At 31.9% G+C, this 21,031-nt stretch overlaps 2 long non-coding RNA genes across 6 annotated transcripts in view; both read right to left on the minus strand.

Annotated features, from left to right (window-relative positions):
* Window positions 1-21,031, minus strand: part of LOC148603973 (uncharacterized) — a 137,520-nt gene that overhangs the window by 63,064 nt on the left and 53,425 nt on the right. The window lies entirely within an intron of this gene.
* LOC148603975 (uncharacterized) lies at window positions 14,144-20,166 on the minus strand. Of its 5 annotated transcripts, none has more exons than XR_015916417.1 (4): window positions 19,969-20,166; window positions 19,135-19,330; window positions 15,606-18,203; window positions 14,144-15,040 (listed from the first exon to the last, which is right to left on the minus strand). It is a non-coding gene; the product is annotated as an uncharacterized LOC148603975 (long non-coding RNA). The 5 variants fall into 5 exon arrangements; XR_015916418.1 differs by lacking the exon at window positions 19,969-20,166 and adding an exon at window positions 19,784-19,809; XR_015916419.1 differs by lacking the exon at window positions 19,969-20,166 and having other exon boundaries at window positions 14,144-14,222; window positions 14,910-15,165; window positions 19,135-19,581.

Here is a 21,031-nt window from a genome sequence, read left to right on the forward strand (position 1 = left end):
TGATATGTTTTGAACTTAATCAAAAACGCTACTGAGACTGGTTCTGTTCTCAATCACATTTTTCGAAGTGTACGAAACTGAAGCTGCTATTATACAGTTTTTAAGTTCCTGAATTTACATGCACAAACCGGATATTGATGCATTTTCTGCCCATAAGTATACATGACCCAGTTGATAATACAGCCATTTACGCTCGCTTCGGGAGCGTATTAAAATCATTATGTGCAATATTTTGTTTTTTTATTTTGTACTGCATTCGTTTTAAACTTAGTATTTATGTGTGGATATGGATATTTTATGTGGTAACCTAATTTCAATATTTAAGGTATAACCCTCCAGGTAATAAAACGCATCATTGAAATATATTAGCATAACAAAATATAGACAAAAAGAATGTCAACAGTGTGATATTCAATTACGTAAAAATTCAAAAACATAGCCTGAACGTGAACACATAAAACAGAGAAGATCTACATTGCAGCAACCGAATAAAAAAGATTGCATTTAAACACTGATAAACTGAAGCACTAGCAATAAGAACTCCCATAAAAAGGGACATCCAGAATGATTTGCATGTCCTGCACCGCCAGCGGCAACCACAAAATTGCTAATGAGTATAATCCGGTACTAATCACGCAACAATAATGAGTTCCGCGACACATGGCAAATGCTTAAAGGAATAAACAAATTAGTTTGTCAAGCATAAGTTATTATATTAAGAATGCTGCTCCCATCATTAAAAAAAAACACATAATTTCACCTGAAACATCTTTTGATATACCAGCACATTAAGCATTATTTTACCCTTACTATGCAAAGGGACGACTTATCGGCTTTGGGGATTTGTTTTGTTTTTCATAAGGTGACAATGCTAACTGCGCAATGAGCCAAAGACGAGGGAATCGAGCGGGGGATTCTTGTAAAATGAAGAAACGCTCTTTATTAAATAACATGCACTATATATCCACTATATATCCAGTAGTTGTTTGATCATTATCCACAACTTGATTCGTACTTGTTACATCATGCCTAAATAGGTGGGTATTGTATTATTACTGACATAGCACACTAATGTACAATTAAGTGCCTCTTCAATTGAAAGAGTAATCAAGTGAACCAAGGTTATAGCGGTATAATATCCTTTGAACAGCATAATCGCATGTATAACTAAGGGTTTATACCTCAATGCTGGGTCATTGGATCTGTTATTTGTTTTCGGTGCTGCATTATTATTTTCATCATGTAATCAGTTTCTTGGCACGTCTATAAATACATGTATACGAGAATGTTATATTGAATATTTTACCAGCAGTTGTGCGTTATGTGTTTAGAAACTTTAATCTGCATGGATATATATATATTCATAATTTTATTTTACACTTAAATACTAGTATTCAAACGGAAATTAGCGTGCTAAAATTAAGCGCATTTTCTATTTAGTATACGTATGCAGACCTTTAGCATCAAGAAATATAGAGGTGTGAAAACAAATATTTTATCTTGTATTATTTACGGACAAACATGTGATATAGGCAGCTTGGAATTTAGACTAATAAACGTGTGCATGTGGTATGTGTATGTGGTATGTATAGGAAAGAATTTTGCGTTATGATGCGAAATCATTCATCTACAACATTAACGCAGAACATCCGCTACAGACATTAAATACATATTTCTCAATACTTATACAAGTTACATCTTAACAACAGATAGCCAGACACATTGTTTTCGGTGAAAGAGGGAGTGGAATTTCTATTATTTGGCAGTACGACTAGTTTAAAGGAGGGTCTATACGACTGGTAAAGTCGTTCCCGTCCTTTCTGCAAAAAGACGAAAAACCATATCATTAAATGGTCAGGCATTTGGATATCGTTATACCTAAACTTGCAAAATGAGGATATGTAAAAGTGTAGGGTGTCCGTACTTCCGTCAGTCCACACAAATTCCTTTCTTATGCTGTATACGGGATGCATCTCTCATCTGTAATATCTTCAATTATTTTTAAAATGCTTAAAACATATCTTTGTTTCTCTTCCGACTATATATAGATATACTTAAGATATAGATTGCAAATAGTATTAAACAGTTAATACTATTATTGACTGGCATGATTTTAACTCATTTTCTTCTCTATATACATAAACTCTTTTTATAAACTATATTTTTTTATTTCATAAAAAACCGCACACACAACATACAAAAAAAAAAACAAACAAACAAACAAACAAAACAAAAAAGGAAAGAAAAGAAAAGAAAAGTTATTTTATTTTTTTATTTTTATTATTATTATTATTATTATTATTTTTTTTTTTGTAATTAATCTATCAAACGAATATTATATAACAACATAAGTCCGTAAAATAATGATACAACATTATCATTTTATACGGTACCATGTTTATCGTTTATGTGATTCAAGTAGTTCATGTAGGTATTGTGATTTCGAGGATCGTAATGAATGCCACGTGGCGGCCGATTGTACGATATATTTTATATTATCTGAATAGCGTAAATACTCGTATACAATTTTCTCTGGTATAATGATGAACGCCCCATATATTTATCTAGTGTTTTCATCTGGTCCTGTGTGTACCAAGGACTCCTGAGCGGTGTTAAGATGCACCGAATAGTGATTGAGATTCTTTTTAAAAATATCTTCGGGCTGAACAGGAGTGTTTAAAAAGGCTGGCTTCAGAGGTCACCACGAACATGTTTTCAAGCTATAATCTGCACATTTTGTTCAAAATTTATGAAAGTAATATGTGTATTGTGATTTCGAGGATCGTAATAAATGCCACTTGCCAGGACCGGTTGCATGGTATATTGTATATTTGCTGAATAGCATAAATACTAGTATACAATTTTCTCTAGTATAATGATGAACGTCATATACAGGTATTTAGAAATTTTATCTGGTGCTGTGTGTACCCAGGACACCTGAGCGGTGTTAATATACACCGAAAAGTGATTCATTTTTCTTTTTAAAAATAACTTCGGAGCTGAAGAGGAGTATTTAAAAAACGGCGTGCTTCAGAGGTTACCACGAACGGGTTTTCCAGTTATAATCTGCACAGATTTTGCATAAAAGAGATACAGTGATTTTATCTTTGAATTCTTATATTAGGACTGTTTTCAGTCCTAAATTGTTAAATGTATGTTATCGACACAGTTTGAGATTCATTTAAGACTGTTCAAGATTTCTTTCAGACTATTCAAGTCTGGTAAGACTGTTCAAGACTCTTCTAGACAGGTGGAGATTTGTGAAAACTTGGTCAAGACTGGTCAAGACTGGTCAAGACAAGATAAGACAAGTCGAGACTGAGTCAAAACAAGTCGAGACACAGTCAAGACTTTTTGAGATTTGATTGGATAGGGTGAGACTCAGTCGAGAAAATCCAAGTATTTTTCAGACATATTTAGAAAAATGAAGGAATGTATACCTTCTTTTACAGATGTGAATATAAAGTTAGAACTTTTGAAAGAGGGTTGGTGGTACATTTTGCAGATCCAGCCATGTAGCGTTAATTGTGTGGATTCCTGTGGAGTTAAGGAAGACGAAGAATTTGGTAGCAGCAGTATATGTCTTATAGCCGCTATTGATTTCCACGTCTATCTCTAATAATAAACATTGGATGAAATACGTTTTCCAAACACAGACAATGTTGTATTGGACTTTGTATGCTGGTACGATAATAGGTTTGTCCTGTTTAGTGGACAAAGTTTTTTTCTACATCGGGCACATTGAAAACTGATATTGACAGTCATTGACCTACATTTCAAAACTAAAGCCCTCAAGGCCTGTATCCATTCCGAAAAGGTTAAAATGTTGTTGTTTTTTTTCCATTCTCTTGAAGACAAACACTTTGATGTACAAATTATTCATATCTTATTGACAAATAAAGAATACGATATACGGTAATACAATTTGAACAACACAATTGAATCGATAACTTTGTTCTTAAAATTCATACCACTAGGCTAATATCAGGGCATAGCTCAATCGGAAACGTTTCGAATCCCAAATGGTGACTTACGATTATATGAGCGATTATTAAATTAATTATTAAAATATATTTCTTTATATTTGGGGCTAAGTTCTTATTGCAAAAATATACCATATTTTGGCGTGGTGTAAATTTCAACGATATTAAACCGAAAAAAGTATGCAACAAGTTTTGCGGATATTTAATTTTGCAGATGTAAAGTGGTGCACTAAGTGTTTAGGCTCTGAGTAAATATAGTTTAAACAGACTGCTAAAAAGCGCCAAATTAAGACCCATCGAAAACTACCCGCTTTATGGTAACAAGGAAATACATACTTGCGTTTATATCAATGTTTTCATTGACTGTAGAAAGATATATAAACACTTTTGTTTTAATTTCAGCCATTAAGAAATAAAATAACAATGGATGCATTAGTGACATATATTGTATACAGAAAATTGGATGTAAATTTGTTCTTTTAAATATGTTTCATGTAATATTTTTTATATATTTGCCACCAACATGACAAACGAGGTGGTACTTAAGTGCATTGGATACATTTCAATTCACCCCATCAACTTATAAAGAATACTTCAAATAAAATCCACAATTATAAACCAGATATTTAACAGATCGTAATAAAGTTAAAGGAACATGATATCATCAGACTTTGGACAAACGGATAAAAGAAACACACGATGACAACAACAAAGAAGAACTATCATATTTTAAATAACAAAGGGTGGAACATATCAGATAAAATTCAGTGTCAGTGTTCAGAACTACAGATATCTCCTGAGGTAACGTTATAGGGGTATTTTATTATCAAACAACGGATACACTCTGTTACAGGAGCTTTTAGAGATTATATCGTTTTCCACATGATATAAACTTGGTATATCTTTTAATCAATGTTCACTTTTACGGATCAGTATTGTCGTTTTAATCTTTTGATTTGTTTAACCAAGCAATCAAATTATGTCTCTCTCCCCGAGGTTATCAAAGCAATATGAAACTTATTACAGCTTTTTAAGATGTTTAAGGATCTTCAATTACCTGAGTTCCAAATTATCAATACAAAGAATTAAAATACTCTTGGTGACAGAAGACATTTCCTATAGTCTCTGTAATTATCTGTGATATCAGAGTATGTAAATAATCATCATATTATACCATCTTCAAATAATGAAAGAAAAAATATTGAAATCTTATGATAATCCTACTAAAACCGTCTTGAACATTTTTTTTTTCAAACACCTTGATGAACTTCAATTATTATAGTTTTGGTTCATCAGAGTCTTAAGGCAGTAATTATGAAATCCTTATGCAATCAAACAATTTCACCCGTTAGTTCAATTATATTTATTTATTTTGCTTTCTTTTGTTTATTCCTGTCTGTCTGGGAAAAGTAGTATAGCTTTTTAAGCACATCGATCTCGAAATACTTTGAAATAAGTATAAGGATTAGCCTTACAAATGAAGTTACTTCAGCATTTTTAAGAAAATAAAGAAAATAATGCGAATACGTATCATGAAGTATGCATGTACTTAAGGTGAGCTAGAGAAAATAGTCTATTGAATATAATGAACTTTGATTTGAGTCAGACAACATACAAAAAAGTATTACTGGCCACACACTAAATTCGTGAAAATATATCTGTTAAATTAATTTCTCAGAGTGAAGTGTATTAGAGACTTCAAAATCCTTGAAATGGTTGACATAAAGATGAATAAAATAAAACATTCTCATTTACCCAAAATAATTATTTTAGGTGCAAAACAAGTGCCAGTTTCAAGCATTATTTTGGTGTTCCGAAGGACATTTAGGCATTACCTCAACAAGTACTTTGGTTAAAGTCTTAAAAGGCCATTTCGGTCTGGACAAAATTTGTTTTATGTTTTATATTAATTCAGTCGTTCAGTATCTACATGTAAGATACCTGCTGTGCGTGACCATTTAAGCTTTGTTCAGTCTAATTTAGGGGGTTCAGTCTTTCATGTAGTACGTTGGCTTTAATAACCCACCTTGCGACCTCAACCTATCCCCAACCCTCACTCATCGACTAAAATATGATTTTTTTGCTGTCCTTATGTCACCCATTTACGAACCTTTTTGTTGCCAAAAAATAAATAAAGCATTCTTTTTTTTCAAATCGTAAGGGTTACTGCATCTTTCTGGATACAATTGTAAAGATGAGACATCGAGTTGCATAATGTTATTTATGTTAATTATGGTTCTTCATATATGCTGTACCAGGAAAACTTAGACCGTCGAGCAATTGAGTCAAAAACACGAAAAAAAAAACATGTGATTGACATAAAAGCCTTTCATATAGGCTATCATAATATAAGAGGACGATAACTTCATATTTGTAGACACAAATATACATATTCTACAAATGTTAGAAAGATTACACATGAATTGAAAATATGTGTATGCCTTTACACTTTATCGTTTTACGTTATTAAATCATTTCGTACGGTATAATTTTGTATAATACCGATATCTTTGTAATAAGTTTCAGTATGTTGTTTGTAAACGTACATTCATTTGTGTGTGTGGGGGGGATGGGGGGGGGGGGGCTTTAATGAACTGTCTTAAATAAGCAAATGAGATCGTAACTATACTTAGGGCAATATTCTGAATAGCATGATATAGTAATAAGCATTGATAAAAGCAAAATTAATATTTTTAGTGGACTCCGAACGGTTCTCAATGTTTTCCATGTCCGGTTTTTGCCCCTATATTTTATTCTTTTGATTTCCTCTAGAATCTTGGTTCCCCTGACTACTCTTCTAGTAAACACGTGTAACTTGTGATGTACCTTTTTTTTCAGTTTGGATTAATACATGGTTTTAATAGGACTAGTGATTGAATGTTCAATAATTTATATTCTGCATAGAAAATAGGCATGAATAAAAATTTATTCAATGGAGAGGACTAAATGAAACCCTTTGCAACAAAATATGTATCATCATGTCCTGCTAAAAGATAAAAAAAACAAATATATTAAAGTAAGCGAGTGGTGTCTTAGGCGACTGGTTAGACGTGAGCGAAGTATTGAGATTGGTTGGCATACCGACGGACAGAACATTCTTAATGAAGAAAAAATCAAAATACCTATCAAATGATTGTACAGTTATTTGATGCCAGAACTGCACAGATTTTGCCAATGCTCCGAAAAAAATCTCATAGGCGTTAGAATGGAATGGATGTAAGATCAAATTCAAGCCAAGACAAAATTAAGGTTTGAAAGTAAAGGGAAAATATTGAGCCAAAAATTGAGACAGTAAGATCAAAGAATAAACTGAAACGTGACGTAAGCACACAACAAGTAAAAGATCGACCCGGCTCAAATTCAAAACATATAAGTATGGACCAGGAGCAAAGGAAGTGCATCTTCCCTCTTTCTCCAACGGAGTAATTTCATGTCATGTCCATACGATGTCAAAGAAATCCGTGAAAACTTAATCTGCTGTCGAATTGAATGTTAAAACTTCATCAGTTGGTAAGATGCTTAAGATTATGGCAACAATGAAAATTGAAAATTGATTAATGTAAGCTTATTGTTTAGCAGTTCTGTGCCATGGGAAATGGACCACCGTCTTCACTGTAAAAAAAATAACAAAAAGTTGTTACTCTTTTTTTCAATGTTTGTTTATAAGTTGTCTGTCATCGTTGTATTAGTGGTCAAAATGTGTCCATACCAAATGAATAAAGTTTATTGAGTCTTTTTCTTAACAATATTGTTTTCGTTAATTAACAAAAACCTTGAAATCTCAGGGTTGACATTAGTTTAGAAATTTTCAGTTATAATTTCTGATAGGCATCTATTTCAGGTTTTCTTTACAATCACAAAAATGTTTCTATGACAAAAAAAATACGAATTAGAATGATGTCTGACAAAACATTTTGTCAGCAGAAAATATTTGGAGTGATTAACTGGCTGTCTATCCATATATAAAGAAACATTTAATTAAGTGAGTTTTTCTGTTAGATTATTTTTTTGAATAATGATGTGTGAAGGGAGTAACCGTTTACCTTATTCCTGTTGACTCCTTTTACGACATCCCAGAGATAAATAAAGATAGAATAATGATACAGAATCTCACTTTTTAAAGTTGAACCAGGAACGAATTTTCCCATATCCAGGTGTCAACAGGCTAAGATGTTGGTTTTACGAATCTTAACAAATCTCATCTGAATTTGTGGTGATCACAAAAACTGTGTTCTGTACACAACCTATTACCGATCGATTTCATAGCATTTTTTTTTTCGATTGATCATATTTCTGTAATATAATTGTGTGTACAATGAATTAAAAAAAAGTTCTTACTTTGAAAGAATACTCAAGGAAACCAAGGTTATAGCGGTAATCAAAAGAATGTAATCCAGAGACATGGAAAACAGACATACACAACAAAGAACATGAAGTGACTAAAACTATACATACAAAGTAACAAAAGCAAATGAGCAACTCAGACGCCAATGAAAATTAGCAGCATGGACCAGGTCCACCAAAAGAATAAGCGTCCTCTACTTTTCTAGAAACACCCGCGGAGTTGCCTGAAAGAGGAGAGGACAACTATGACACGTTGAGTAAATCAGTTTCATGGCGCAGATGGATACGAAAAAAACAAATGATGAAGCAAAATGCCTGTAGGACTTGAGAAATTTTTGAAACCTAGTTCTTTTATTTCTTTTTCTTTTATTTTTCTTTCTGGGCAAAAGAATGGTAACCACACTTAACCACTAAAATCTGCCCCATTGTGAAAGAAAATATTCGTTTATTACATATACTAACATCACACAATGTCTATCTGGAAAATCCTATTTAGAAACTTTAAATCGGTTATCAAATCCTCATGGCGACTGTAAAACTTCGGCCATAATGATATTTACTAATTACTAATTAGGGGTTATGTCAGTAGGTTTGTAATGAAGTGATTTCTCGTTTGCCACTCAGAGTTGTTGTTGTTGTTGTTGTTGTTCGTCCGTCTGTTTGAAATCATACGCAATATGGACAATTTATATATATTTAAATGATTGTATTTGTATTCTTGTATAAGGGATGTTTTTTGGAATGTCTTTATAACGGTTAAGACACATTTTGTTTTCATTGTTCTTAACTTGTAATGATTAGTCCAAAGCATTTCTCAAATTTACAGATTTATTTACTCGTACTCAACATTTTTCTTTATTGTCGGAAGTAATTATTAAGGAAAATATAGACTTCCGTGCAAATGCAAAGATTTCTTAAGCAATCACCGTTAGGAGGCCCTCAACTTCGATACAGTAATGTTTACAGATTACAGGACATACCTAAAAAGGGATATAAAATTCTAACAAGTTGGGCAGTTACATGTAAACCGAAAGCTTCTGTCTTCAAATTGATTTTTTTTTTTTTTGTTTTAATTATTCCAGTTGTTGTCATTAGACCACTGTGCGCCACCAGCTCCAAGGTAGACAGAAACACTTGTGGCCCTCACCTGTATTTTCAGAGGTAACAATTATACTACTATCTAGCGTGGCGTAACCAATATGAACTAAGACCCCAATTTTATGCTGAAAGACCTTCTTTATACTTTTGCACTTAGTGGTATTTTTGGTTTACATTATCAACATTTAATGTTGTATATTATATAGTGGCTGCTTGAAACACTTCCGGTTAACGGGGGAAAAAGTCGCTAAAATATACAGGTCTGATGTGAAAACCGACAATTTTGGAGCTCTGTGGATCGATATCCGAGTATTGATCTGTAATGTTTTAGATTTTTTGTATTTTGAATATAAAAATACAAATTATATCTAAATTGGAAATTGATGAAAATAAAATTAATGTCAATCGAATGTGAAATAAGATTCAAATGAATATCAAACGAATGTCGAATAAGTAACCAACTTCACACTGCTGAAAATAAGCACTTTGATATACAAATCAATCGTCTCTATCTATGTGATAACACTGTTATCTATGGGTCCACGGGCCTTTTTCTATGTGATACTACCGGGTGTTCAGCAATATGACTTTTTAATCATAAAACAGTTCATTACATGTACGAAAACTTATATTTTATACATAATTGATATTCAATAGTCAATTATTTAACAATTACGCTTTTTTTTTTGTTTGTTGTTTTTTTGGTAAATAGACCTCTTCGTTCATTGAAGACCCATAAGTGGCCTTGAACTGACATTTTTCATCTCAGTTGGGTAGTTTTGATATATTTTTTTCTACGTATTCAGTGCACGGGTGGGTTTTGCTGACACACTATGATCTTATCAACTGTAGATATGATATATACTGATTTGTTTTTAACACTGATGTAGATATTTTTAAGAGTTTTTTTTTTTTTGAAAAGTTTGAAACATTTTTACCCCAAATATCAATGAGAAAACTCCCGTAATTAATTCATTACACTAAGTATTGAAGAATTAACCACACATGTAGCAATATGGGTTGTTAATTAAGTAATATCAATAATACAGTCCCGTAAAACTATCTTCTTGTAGTACATTTTTTGTTTTCGGATTAGCTCTAATTAAAGAAGAAATATCAACATTGAACAACAGCAGAACAGTAAGACCTGCAATTTTCTTTAATTTGTTCACTTATTCATAAAAAGTAATAAATTCATATATTATTTAGTAAGATTCGTTGTGTATTCGCTATGAAATCGTTCAATTTGTTTCCTATCAGTTGTCAATACGTCTAGATCGTTAGCGGTTCGTATACATAACGTTTTGGTTCGGCCTGCAAACACCTTTGTACTTGTTCTTCGTGCGTTAAAATATTTTTCTGAATGCGATTTACTCTTAGCACATTCTTTTTAATTCGTTCAAACCATCAACTTTATATCTGACAGGTGATTGACATATATCTTGTCTGTTTTTTGTTTATTCATTTGCAGACCGTTATAGAGTAAGAGACCCTTTATCAAAATCGATACGATAAATACACTTAACTCCTATGATGATTTGACCTATTCCTTCAGTTTCATGGAGCTGACTTTATAGCTGATCTGATTTGAAGAAACAATATAGTTTAACTAGATCCTTGAACATGAGTTTGCGTTACATAGGTGAAGTATTATCTTTAAACAATCCTAAATTCGGGGATTTGATATATTGCATCTGCCCCAAAGAGCTTGATATATAAGATACTACAGCCTTATATCTTGACGTACACTTTACGACAATCGTGACTTTCAATTCAGAATTGTCAACTTTCCTTTCATATGTGGCAACATCCCGTCAGCACCTGCGTATGGAGCATATCAAAACTTTTAGGTTATCTCAGAGCTTGCCGTAACCATGCAGATTTTTTTAATCGCGTTAAAATTCTAATACATAAGCTTCATGACAGGGCTTTATTGCTACAAGATTGAAATCATTACAACGGAAGTTTTATGGTCGTCATCGTGAACTCGTTGACCGTTAGGTGTATTCATCTGCGCCTTGAAAACTGACTTGTTCAACGTGTCATTGTTTCCCTTTCCTCTTTCGACTACCCAGGACTTGACTTTTTATGAGCAACTGGGTAGGTGTTTCTAGAAAATCAGAAGACGCTTACCCACACCGTTGCACCTGATCCATGCTCTCAGGTTTGAGTCCGAGTTGCTAATTTGCTTTTGTTACTTTGTATATATGATTTTAGTTACTTTATGTATGTCTGTTTCCCATGTCTGGTCTTTGTCCCTGGGTTGCATTCTTTTGATTACCGGATTACCGCTATAACCTTGGTTCCCTATATTATTCTTTGATACCGAGTTTGACCAATATGTCTAGTAGACAACTACAAATAAAAACATGGGTTGTGGTTTTCCATGAAAGAAAACGCAATCAAAAGCATTGATTCCCCATTCACCGATAGTTATTTTCAATCTGATCCCGAGCATGGAGTTTCCATTTTGTTAATATCACACTAATGTTTGTGCTGCATTTAGCTTAATTGCGAGAATATCAATACTTTACAAATTCTTTACAAACAATGACATATGAACAAATGCATATGATTTGTCATGGCCTTCTTTGACATTAATAACTCCTAAAGATAAATAAGGTTTATATCCTACAAAGCTTTAGGCCCAAATGCATATTTATTAACGGAATAGAGTTACTCATTCATTTTACTTTCCAGTTTGTTGTTAGTTATGCATTTCGCCATGTTTTTTATTTCATCTTAGTATCTTGACTTTCAAATTGATCCCGTTTTGATTAAAGTTACATTTGATCCTTTATCCGTAGCATTTCATTGCTTACATTTCGGATATTCTTCATTGTATTTCAACTGAAGATTTGGAAATATGTGAGTCTCTAACCAAGCGTGTTTAAGGAGACAGTTTTTTTTTTTGTTTTTTTTTTATCTTAATATAATAACAATTCAGAAGGAATAATTCTTCATCAATGCAAATATTTGAATTTATTGAAAAGATAATATTTCGTTGGTCAAAGTGCAAATAACACTTTATAGATTATCCACGTCTTTTCAATTCAATTCAATTGTTTCAGTTCAACTTATATATGAAAACGTTCGGTCTGCACATTGTATTTGTTAATGTTTCATAATGCCCTTAACATTGATTGAATGTTCATTTATTCATCTTTTTTTTTTCTATGTGTAATGTAAGTCATTTAAGTACTAATCACATTGATACTCCCGGACGTTCATCTATATGACACTTTAACCAACACAAAAACGGTACATTACATGTACAATAACTCTCGCACTAAACGCTTTAGATCAGAGCCTCAAAGATTTTTAAATCTTCAGTTTATCGCCATAAATGTAGGTAAACGATTGGTAAGCATAAAAGGTCTATCTTAACAGTCCAAAGCAGAACAAATGATTTAAAAGTCAAGAGACAAATAATGAGAAATAAATATAGGAAGTAATATACTGCAACGTGCAGACATCACTCTAAATTGAATGAGGATTTTCTGCCCCGTTTACAATAATATTGGAACACAATGGGAGCGTTTTTAAGGAGTAGTTCATGTTCAGGGCGACCTTGACACATTACTTTAATTTGTTCCTGTAGTGGAAAAAGCCACACTTCAACTGTCGTAAAATTATTGGGTCGGCTATAAATGTAAAGAAGTGATATTCACGAGATTCGGTAAGCCTGATTTTCAGTGTAGCCCATCACATTCGTGTACCATCAGACAGATGAAAATTCCTGGCAAAAGGAAAAACTGGATGTAATCATTAGAGAATGGCAAATCGATTGTATCAACCGTCTTTCTACATATACACAATAACCTATGGCGATACTCCTTCAATTTCAGTATTTGTTTTGACAATTGATACAATAAATACATTGAAGGACACACAAAACTTATAAAATCATTTTTCATTGTGATCAAACTCTTTATATAAAATTATAATGGAACTGCTGTGTCGGTTTTAAAGACTGTTCCATACCTCCGTATAACTGACCAAATCTGAGGATTGCCCCCACTTTTTTATACGGTCTAGGTTGTTTTATGTTGTTTGGTTTTGCCGGTTTTATTTTTTGTTATTGATAATTTGTTTGTTATTTCTGTGGTTTTTGGTTTGTTAGTTTAAGGTTTATTTTTTGTTCTGTAATGGTTTTGTTGAGTTTGTTTAATTTAAGATATTCTGTGTATATTATTCTCAGTTTTTAGTCTGAAAACGCAGGATGCAGTGAATGCATAAAAGAGAGAACAACTCCATGGGGAGGGATACATATCAGCTCAAAGCCACCTATTCGTCGTTAGTGAATGAGGAGCAAACTTTCAAACCATGGGTTATATTGCAGCTAGCCCAAGACAACAATATACATGGGTAGAGCAAACGGTTGCCCCTATCGACTCCAGCAACATAAAAGTAAACTGACAGTGAAAACGAAGCAATATGTACAGTGGCCCTGAAATTCCTGACTTGGGGCAGGCTCAATAAATGCGGCGGGCTTAAAGTACTTTAGCATGATCACAATCCTCCCCATTTCACGTATTAATGACTTTAACGTGATATTCTACAATTACATTTAGCTTTTTGCAACTGGAAAAATAAATATCCAGAAAAATGTAACTATTAACTAAAATAAGCCTAACTGAGGGGAAGAACCAATAGTAAAACCATGGGAACAATGAAGTTAGTAATCGTGGTTTCCCCGATTTCTGCTTAGAAAAAAAAACATTGTTTGACTTTATTCATAAAAAAAGATGCATTATTCCGATGACTGCTAAACATCTAGAAATGTCGTCTTTATATCTGCAAATAAAAAAAAAAAAACACTTAAGATATGAAATCCATTTAATAATTGGTTCAAACATATACAGGTAATTGCAATTAGTAAAAATATGCATGCATTTAAAAATTGCTTGTATTATCAGTACTTTTATTTAAACAAATAAGGTGGAAAATAATCAAAGTTAAAATACCAACTTCTTAACACTTGTATCTTCTACGCAATGTACTCATATCGTAATATATTTGAGACAACTTTCAAGACGGTTGTGGGAATATTTAGATTTTTATTTTGGTATGATACAGATAAAAAATATACAACAAAATTTCGTTTCAACGTTTATTATATCTTAAAGAAATATTTAGACGATTTACTGGAAGGAATAACGCAAAGTTTACAAATAACGAACAACGACAATGAACAAACAAAAGAATTCAAAGGAAATATGGCGATGTAATGTATATATACTATCTAAACAAAGACATCAAACATGATGTTCGTGTTGTCTTGGTCTTAAAATACTACGAATGATAAAATATAATTATCGTATTATTTAAAAAGAATTAAGTCTCTTCTTAAATGTAAAAATGTCCATGAGATATTAATCAAGAGTCTGACGTAAATAAAATGAATGTAATCTAGGGACAAAGACCAGACATGGAAAACAGACAGACACAACGAAAACATTATATAACGAAAATAATACATACAAAGTAACAAAAGTAAATGGGCAACTCGGACTTCATACATAAAACCTGCAAGCATGCACCAGGTCCACCGGTATGGTAAGCGTCCTCTGCTTTTTAGTAACACCCACCGAATTGCTCATAAAAAGTCAAGTCTACAGTAGACAAAAGAGGAAGGAAAACTGTAACAAGTTGAATAAATCATTGTTCGTGGTGTAGATGGATACACTTATTAAATGTCAACATATTTACAAAATGATGATCATGGTGTCATCCAGATCTAAAATTATATTTTAAGATATGAAATTCAAATAAAAAAGTGCAAATTAGACAAAGCCCATGTGGTTGATATATCCGCAAAAATTTTAAAAGGTAAAAGGTCAAACTTAAACCCAGTGGTTATACATAAAGTTACCATGTTATTACATCCAGGTCCTAAATTTTACGCCATACAAAGTTTTAAACGCAAATTAGATAGTGATAGGGTTGTATGTGTTTTTTTACAAGTTGATATCGACAAAGGATAAGTTAAAGAAAAGGCTTATGAAATTGCGAACTTTTAACTGTAAGCTCTTAGTTTAAATAGAAATTTGTCTCCAACCTTGTCTTAAATTGTTGCCAAGAATTAAATAAATATTCAGAAATATATGTTGCAATAATAGCCGCATGTTGTTAGTACAAAAATAAAGAACAAATATGATTAATTTTTGTAAGGCTTACCTTAGCATTGTTAAGATGATAAACATTTATATTTCTCTATCATCTTCATTGTGATATTGATCGAGTAACAACACTTGACACATGCAAAACAAAAATGCAGTATACGATAGTTTCTGCTGGACAGCTTCGAGGCACGCACATTAAATCTTTCTCAATTGATGAATTACTAAATTAAACTTCTTGTCCAGACATTCAACATTGCGATTTCTGGCTTCACCTCCGTAAGGAATTTCATGAATGCGTATTCATTTAGGCCCATCACGATGTAGAAGGAATTACTAAACCCGATTTGAACACAATAACACCTTTTTTTTCATTTTTGTGGATTTTGTTTTAATCTACACTTTTACTATTAACAGCGCTGTCGTTATTTTTGGTCGCGTGTCTTCTTGTCATCTTTGTTTTCCCTAATAAATGACAAATCTGCAATAAAGATAAATTTATGACATATTCGGAATCGAATAAGAGCAAAGAACTCCATAACATAGACTAATTTCGTACATACTATATACAGTTGGCACATTTCTCACCACTCTTCGATTCTGTGAGAGTTCGCTCTCATTGAAAAGTTCTAAACAGTCAGAAACTGTTCTAAATCGCGACACACCTTGCCAGCATCTGTCGGGGGTTTAAATAAACTATGTCGTAATCTATCATGGGTCTTGAAACTCTCTAATTAGAAACTGTTATGTTTGACATCAATCTGTCAATCTGTATAACATCACCTAGCCAGTAATATTCAACTTCTAAATTGCGTTGATTAGAATAGTTTCTGACATATTTTCAAAGGGTATGGTGAGAAGGAAGCTTTGTTATATTTTAACTTATTATATTTAGCTGTTACCCTATTTTTCAATTAATGTACAACATCCAGTACCAACAGACAATATTGGTACGACCCTTGCCATATATACCGTACCAGGCGCTACGTCACTTGAAAGTGTTCGCACTCATATATTTGCAAAAAATGTCAAATTAAAATAATTCTGACTGAAATATATTTGTCACAGTCATCCAAATGATAGTAAGATTTAAAACAAATACATTGTATACAACAATTTAAGATCCTTATTGAAATCATAAGTGCTCGCACTCAAAGATTCTGCAAACACATATCCAATGAGCTTCGACTTATCGAAATTACAAATGCTTTGCATGAAAATGTCGAATGTATAGTAATTTGGACTGAAGTATATGTGTCACACGCAACCAAATGAAAATTAGATTGACATTTCATACAATAATTGTATACTCTTATTAACATTTAAAGTGTTTAGCCTCATATATTTTATATATGTAAGAGCTTTATCGGGAATAAAAGTGTTCATACTCGTACAATTTGCAAGAAAAAAAAGTGTAATTTGTAAAGAATTATGACTGAAATGTATGTGTCGCAGTCATGAGCACCCACATGATAGTGAAATAAAAAAAAATAAACCATTATATTCAATTCTTTTAGACGTAATGGAAATTATAAGTGCTTGCATTCATGCATTTTACAAGAAATATCATTCTTATAGAGTTGTGACTGAAATATGTGTGTTGTAGTCACCCACATATTAGTTAAACTTAAAACAAAGTAACATTTTATTAAATAATTGTAGACCCTTATGAAAATTAAAAGTGCTCGTACACATACATTTTGCAAACATATGTATTTTTAGAATTTTGACTGTCACAAATATGTCCCAATTACCAGCATGATACTTACATTGAACACTTTTACAATGAGATAATACCCTTTTGGAAATTGAAAAGTGCTCACACCCATACATTTTGCAAGAAAATGTCATATCTAAAGTATTTTGACTAGAATATATATGTCATAATCACCCACATGATAGCTATATCAAACCATCAGACAACAGGTCGAATTAATTCAATAGTAATTTTAATGATTTATTGCTTTTAAGTATTAAAATAGTCCAAATTAAATCAGACAGAACAATTCAACTGTTTAGTACTGTGTCCACTATTTTTTAACCAGACTTCCTGTTCTAACATAGACTGAACTAGTATCAATAACTGTCCAGTGGTATGACAGTTTAGAACAGCTTTTCGTTTTTCTTTGTCGTGACCCAGGACAGTTTCTGTCAGAATCGGTCAGACTCTGTAAGGAATTTTGTTCTATTATCTGTCATGGACCTTTTTTTTTGTCTGACAGATTCTGACGGATTGCAAGAGTAGGTAGAAGGGATCGCTACTGTATATTTGTCAATCACGGTTTACCTTTAACAGCCGAATAAGCTTATAATTATTAATAATATGTTTATATATGACTCTGAACTTATCAGCGAAACAATTTCTCTGGTTAATGGATGATATTGACTGATCTGTGATAGATCAAAAACTAGTGCCAGATTTCGTTTGCAGAATGCCGCCGCTATTTTTTTTTACAGAAACTGTTTGACAGTTGAACAAATGATCTAAAACTATTAACTTATTAATAAATGATCGTAAACTTAGTTACATAGATCGGTCTTGGTACTATATATGACGATTGTGTATGAGTGCATTAACAACTGTAATAAAAACTGTTTAATAAGCAATAACTTAGCTTTAATAAGTTCCAAATTCCCTGTTCCTCAACCAACCAATCTAAAAATACAAGTTATTCATAGTGTAAATACGTTTTTTATTTCTTGTTATTAAATTTACATTGCAGACAATCCAAAATATTTCACTCCACATCGGTATTGATTAAGTACATTAACTACGCCGAAACATGTAAAACAAAATATTTTGGAAGTCTATACTTCAGCATTCACATTTACATTTCTAAATTAACTATCAAATATACTGCATTCTTTAATAATAATTAAAAAAAAAAAAAAATAAAAAATAAAAAAAAAAAAAAAAAAAAAGAACATGACGAAAAAATTAATAGTTATTTTAAATACTTCTATTTTCTTAACAATATGCAATATGTTCATTTTCTTTTGAAACATACTGGTTACAATCGATATTGTTTACAGTTTACAGTATTGGCTCATTTAAAATACTTCAAATGACTAATTCTTCAATGTTTTTGATAAGATTATCTTTGATCTCCTTGCATGAATTTAATTATTAACAGCTCTACAATTTTCAACAAGACAGATAACCAGGTATTGCAACAGTTTTGTTTTAAATATTTTTGATTCTTTAATAACCAAAATATGATCAGGAATGCCGAAGAACGCCTAGATGTAACGGATGTGCGGAAATTTTTCTGTGCATTAGTTAAATCTTAATTCGTTGTTGGCACGAATGATCATATTCTGGTAATTAACGATAACCAATTATTATCATATTAATTGTTGCTATTTTCAACATGAATTTAAAATTGGGTTAGCGGCGGATTGATATTTGTGACATGTTGACGTGAGAAAGTGCGAGTGTAAAATTAACGAATTAATTACACAGTGTGAATTTTAGATTTTGTTTTTCACTGGGAACATTCTGCAAATCACTGCAACCTATATAATAAAACAGATAACTTCAACATCCAGTCGTGTAATAAAATATGTTAATCAAATAGTATACTTACTACATCAGTGTGGAAGTTATGATGGTAAGTGTAGGTCTAGTAATATTTTCCTGTTATCCGCTTAATTGAATATGGTCCTTTTAAGATTGAACCTCTGTTAGTTAGGTGTATTGGATTTTTCCTTGACCAATCATACTGTTGCCACGCCTACATAACCTCTACCAAGTAACGACCGATTAAAGTTCATTTCTTTGATCTAAAAGTAAAACAAAAATGAAATGAGCATTTTGTCGTTAAAAGGTCCTGTATTTTGTTTCAAACACAGGACCTAACTATACTACACATTTAAATATGTTTGTAATGTGTATTATCAGCCATGCATGTAATACAAATCACACTGATATTATAAAGTTTCCCGTAAAAAGTTAATAATTGTTTCCTCAGACAAAGCTTACAAAGTGCTACTTTACGTCTGCGTTTTATTTTCTGTTTGCATGGAATTCCCTTGTTCATCTATTGATTATTTAAAAGTTAATCTAAATAACATGTTGTTTGAAATGTTAATAATACAGACTAAATTGCAATACTGTGAACATGATTTTGTTTATAAATGTTTTTTCGATTTATAGCTAGACTTTATATCACAATAGTTGTGTAAACGTTCATGATGATAAATATACTTATAGATTATATTTGATAAATAAATTACTATTCTTTTCAATAAAAAAGTGTTTTTCATTGGAAATAACCACTAATCATCTCTTGATAACTAATTATTACATACAAGGTAAGAAATTTAAACATATCGCAAGATACTGGTTGTTTTTAAACCATGACTCAAAGCCAAGGTGCAGTGCAGTCTAAAACCTTTCAAAAACAATATAAAAAACTTACCATATTGAAGGCAGTATTCTTAAAGTTGAACTTTGCTGTGTTACTTAATTGGTTTTAAGAAGAATTACATTACGTACTGTAGTTGTTAATTACATTATTGATAGTTAATATATATGTAAACAAGTTAGAGTTTGTGACACTCATTTGGAATAATATAACCAGAACATTACTAATAACATATTTTATACCAAATAGACATAAATATGTTCTTTTGAGTACGTTTTAAATGAAATGATGAAATTTGTGCCACCCACGTTACAATCGCGGTATATGTTGCGTGCATTGGATATATTTCAGACTGTTAGATTAAATAATACAGAAACAAGCTTAAGACACGCTAGAGAGATAATGTATAAGCAGACGCTAAACGACAGTTTAGAACACATCCACTATCAGATAGACTCAGAAGTAATGATAAAGAGATACGTTATAAAAAACGTTTTATAGCCAATGTTTATTATCAGAGGTAGACGTAGAAAATAATAGCAGTGATAAGACCTACACTGCTACCACTCTCTCCAAAGAAGAGATTGTGGAAAACCATAAATATGTGCTATCCTCTATTGGTCTCTCTACTAAGGATGATGATTGTGATTTACCGTCTATGTACTAGATTCCTAAACTTCACAAGAATCCATACACACAACGTTTCATAGCTGGATCTGCAAAATGTACCACAAAACCTCTTTCAAAACTTTTAACATCTCTGCTTACAACGGTCAAAGAGGGTCTGCTGTCCTACCACAACACTTGTTACTCCCGTAGTGGTATTAATTCAATGTGGATCTTGAAAAAATCGAAAGATCTTTTGGAGACAATCAGTTCAAGACTATTATCTGAATATAATATCATTCAAATCTATGATTTTCAAAACTGTATACTTCTATTTCCAATACTCAGTTAAAATCTCGACTTAAAACATTATACACTGTTGTTTTTTTTTTTTTGAAAAAAATGGTACACGTAGATACAAATATATAGTTCTTGGTAGAGATTCGTCATACTTTGTAAGAAATAATTCAAAATCATCTTCCAATTTTATAAAGAGGAAGATGTTTCCATA

Source organism: Perna viridis, chromosome 11 (genome assembly GCF_037379345.1).
Source record: "Perna viridis isolate PV_CMFRI_1.1 ecotype Kerala chromosome 11, ASM3737934v1, whole genome shotgun sequence".
In the NCBI taxonomy this organism is placed as follows: Eukaryota; Metazoa; Mollusca; class Bivalvia; order Mytilida; family Mytilidae; genus Perna; species Perna viridis.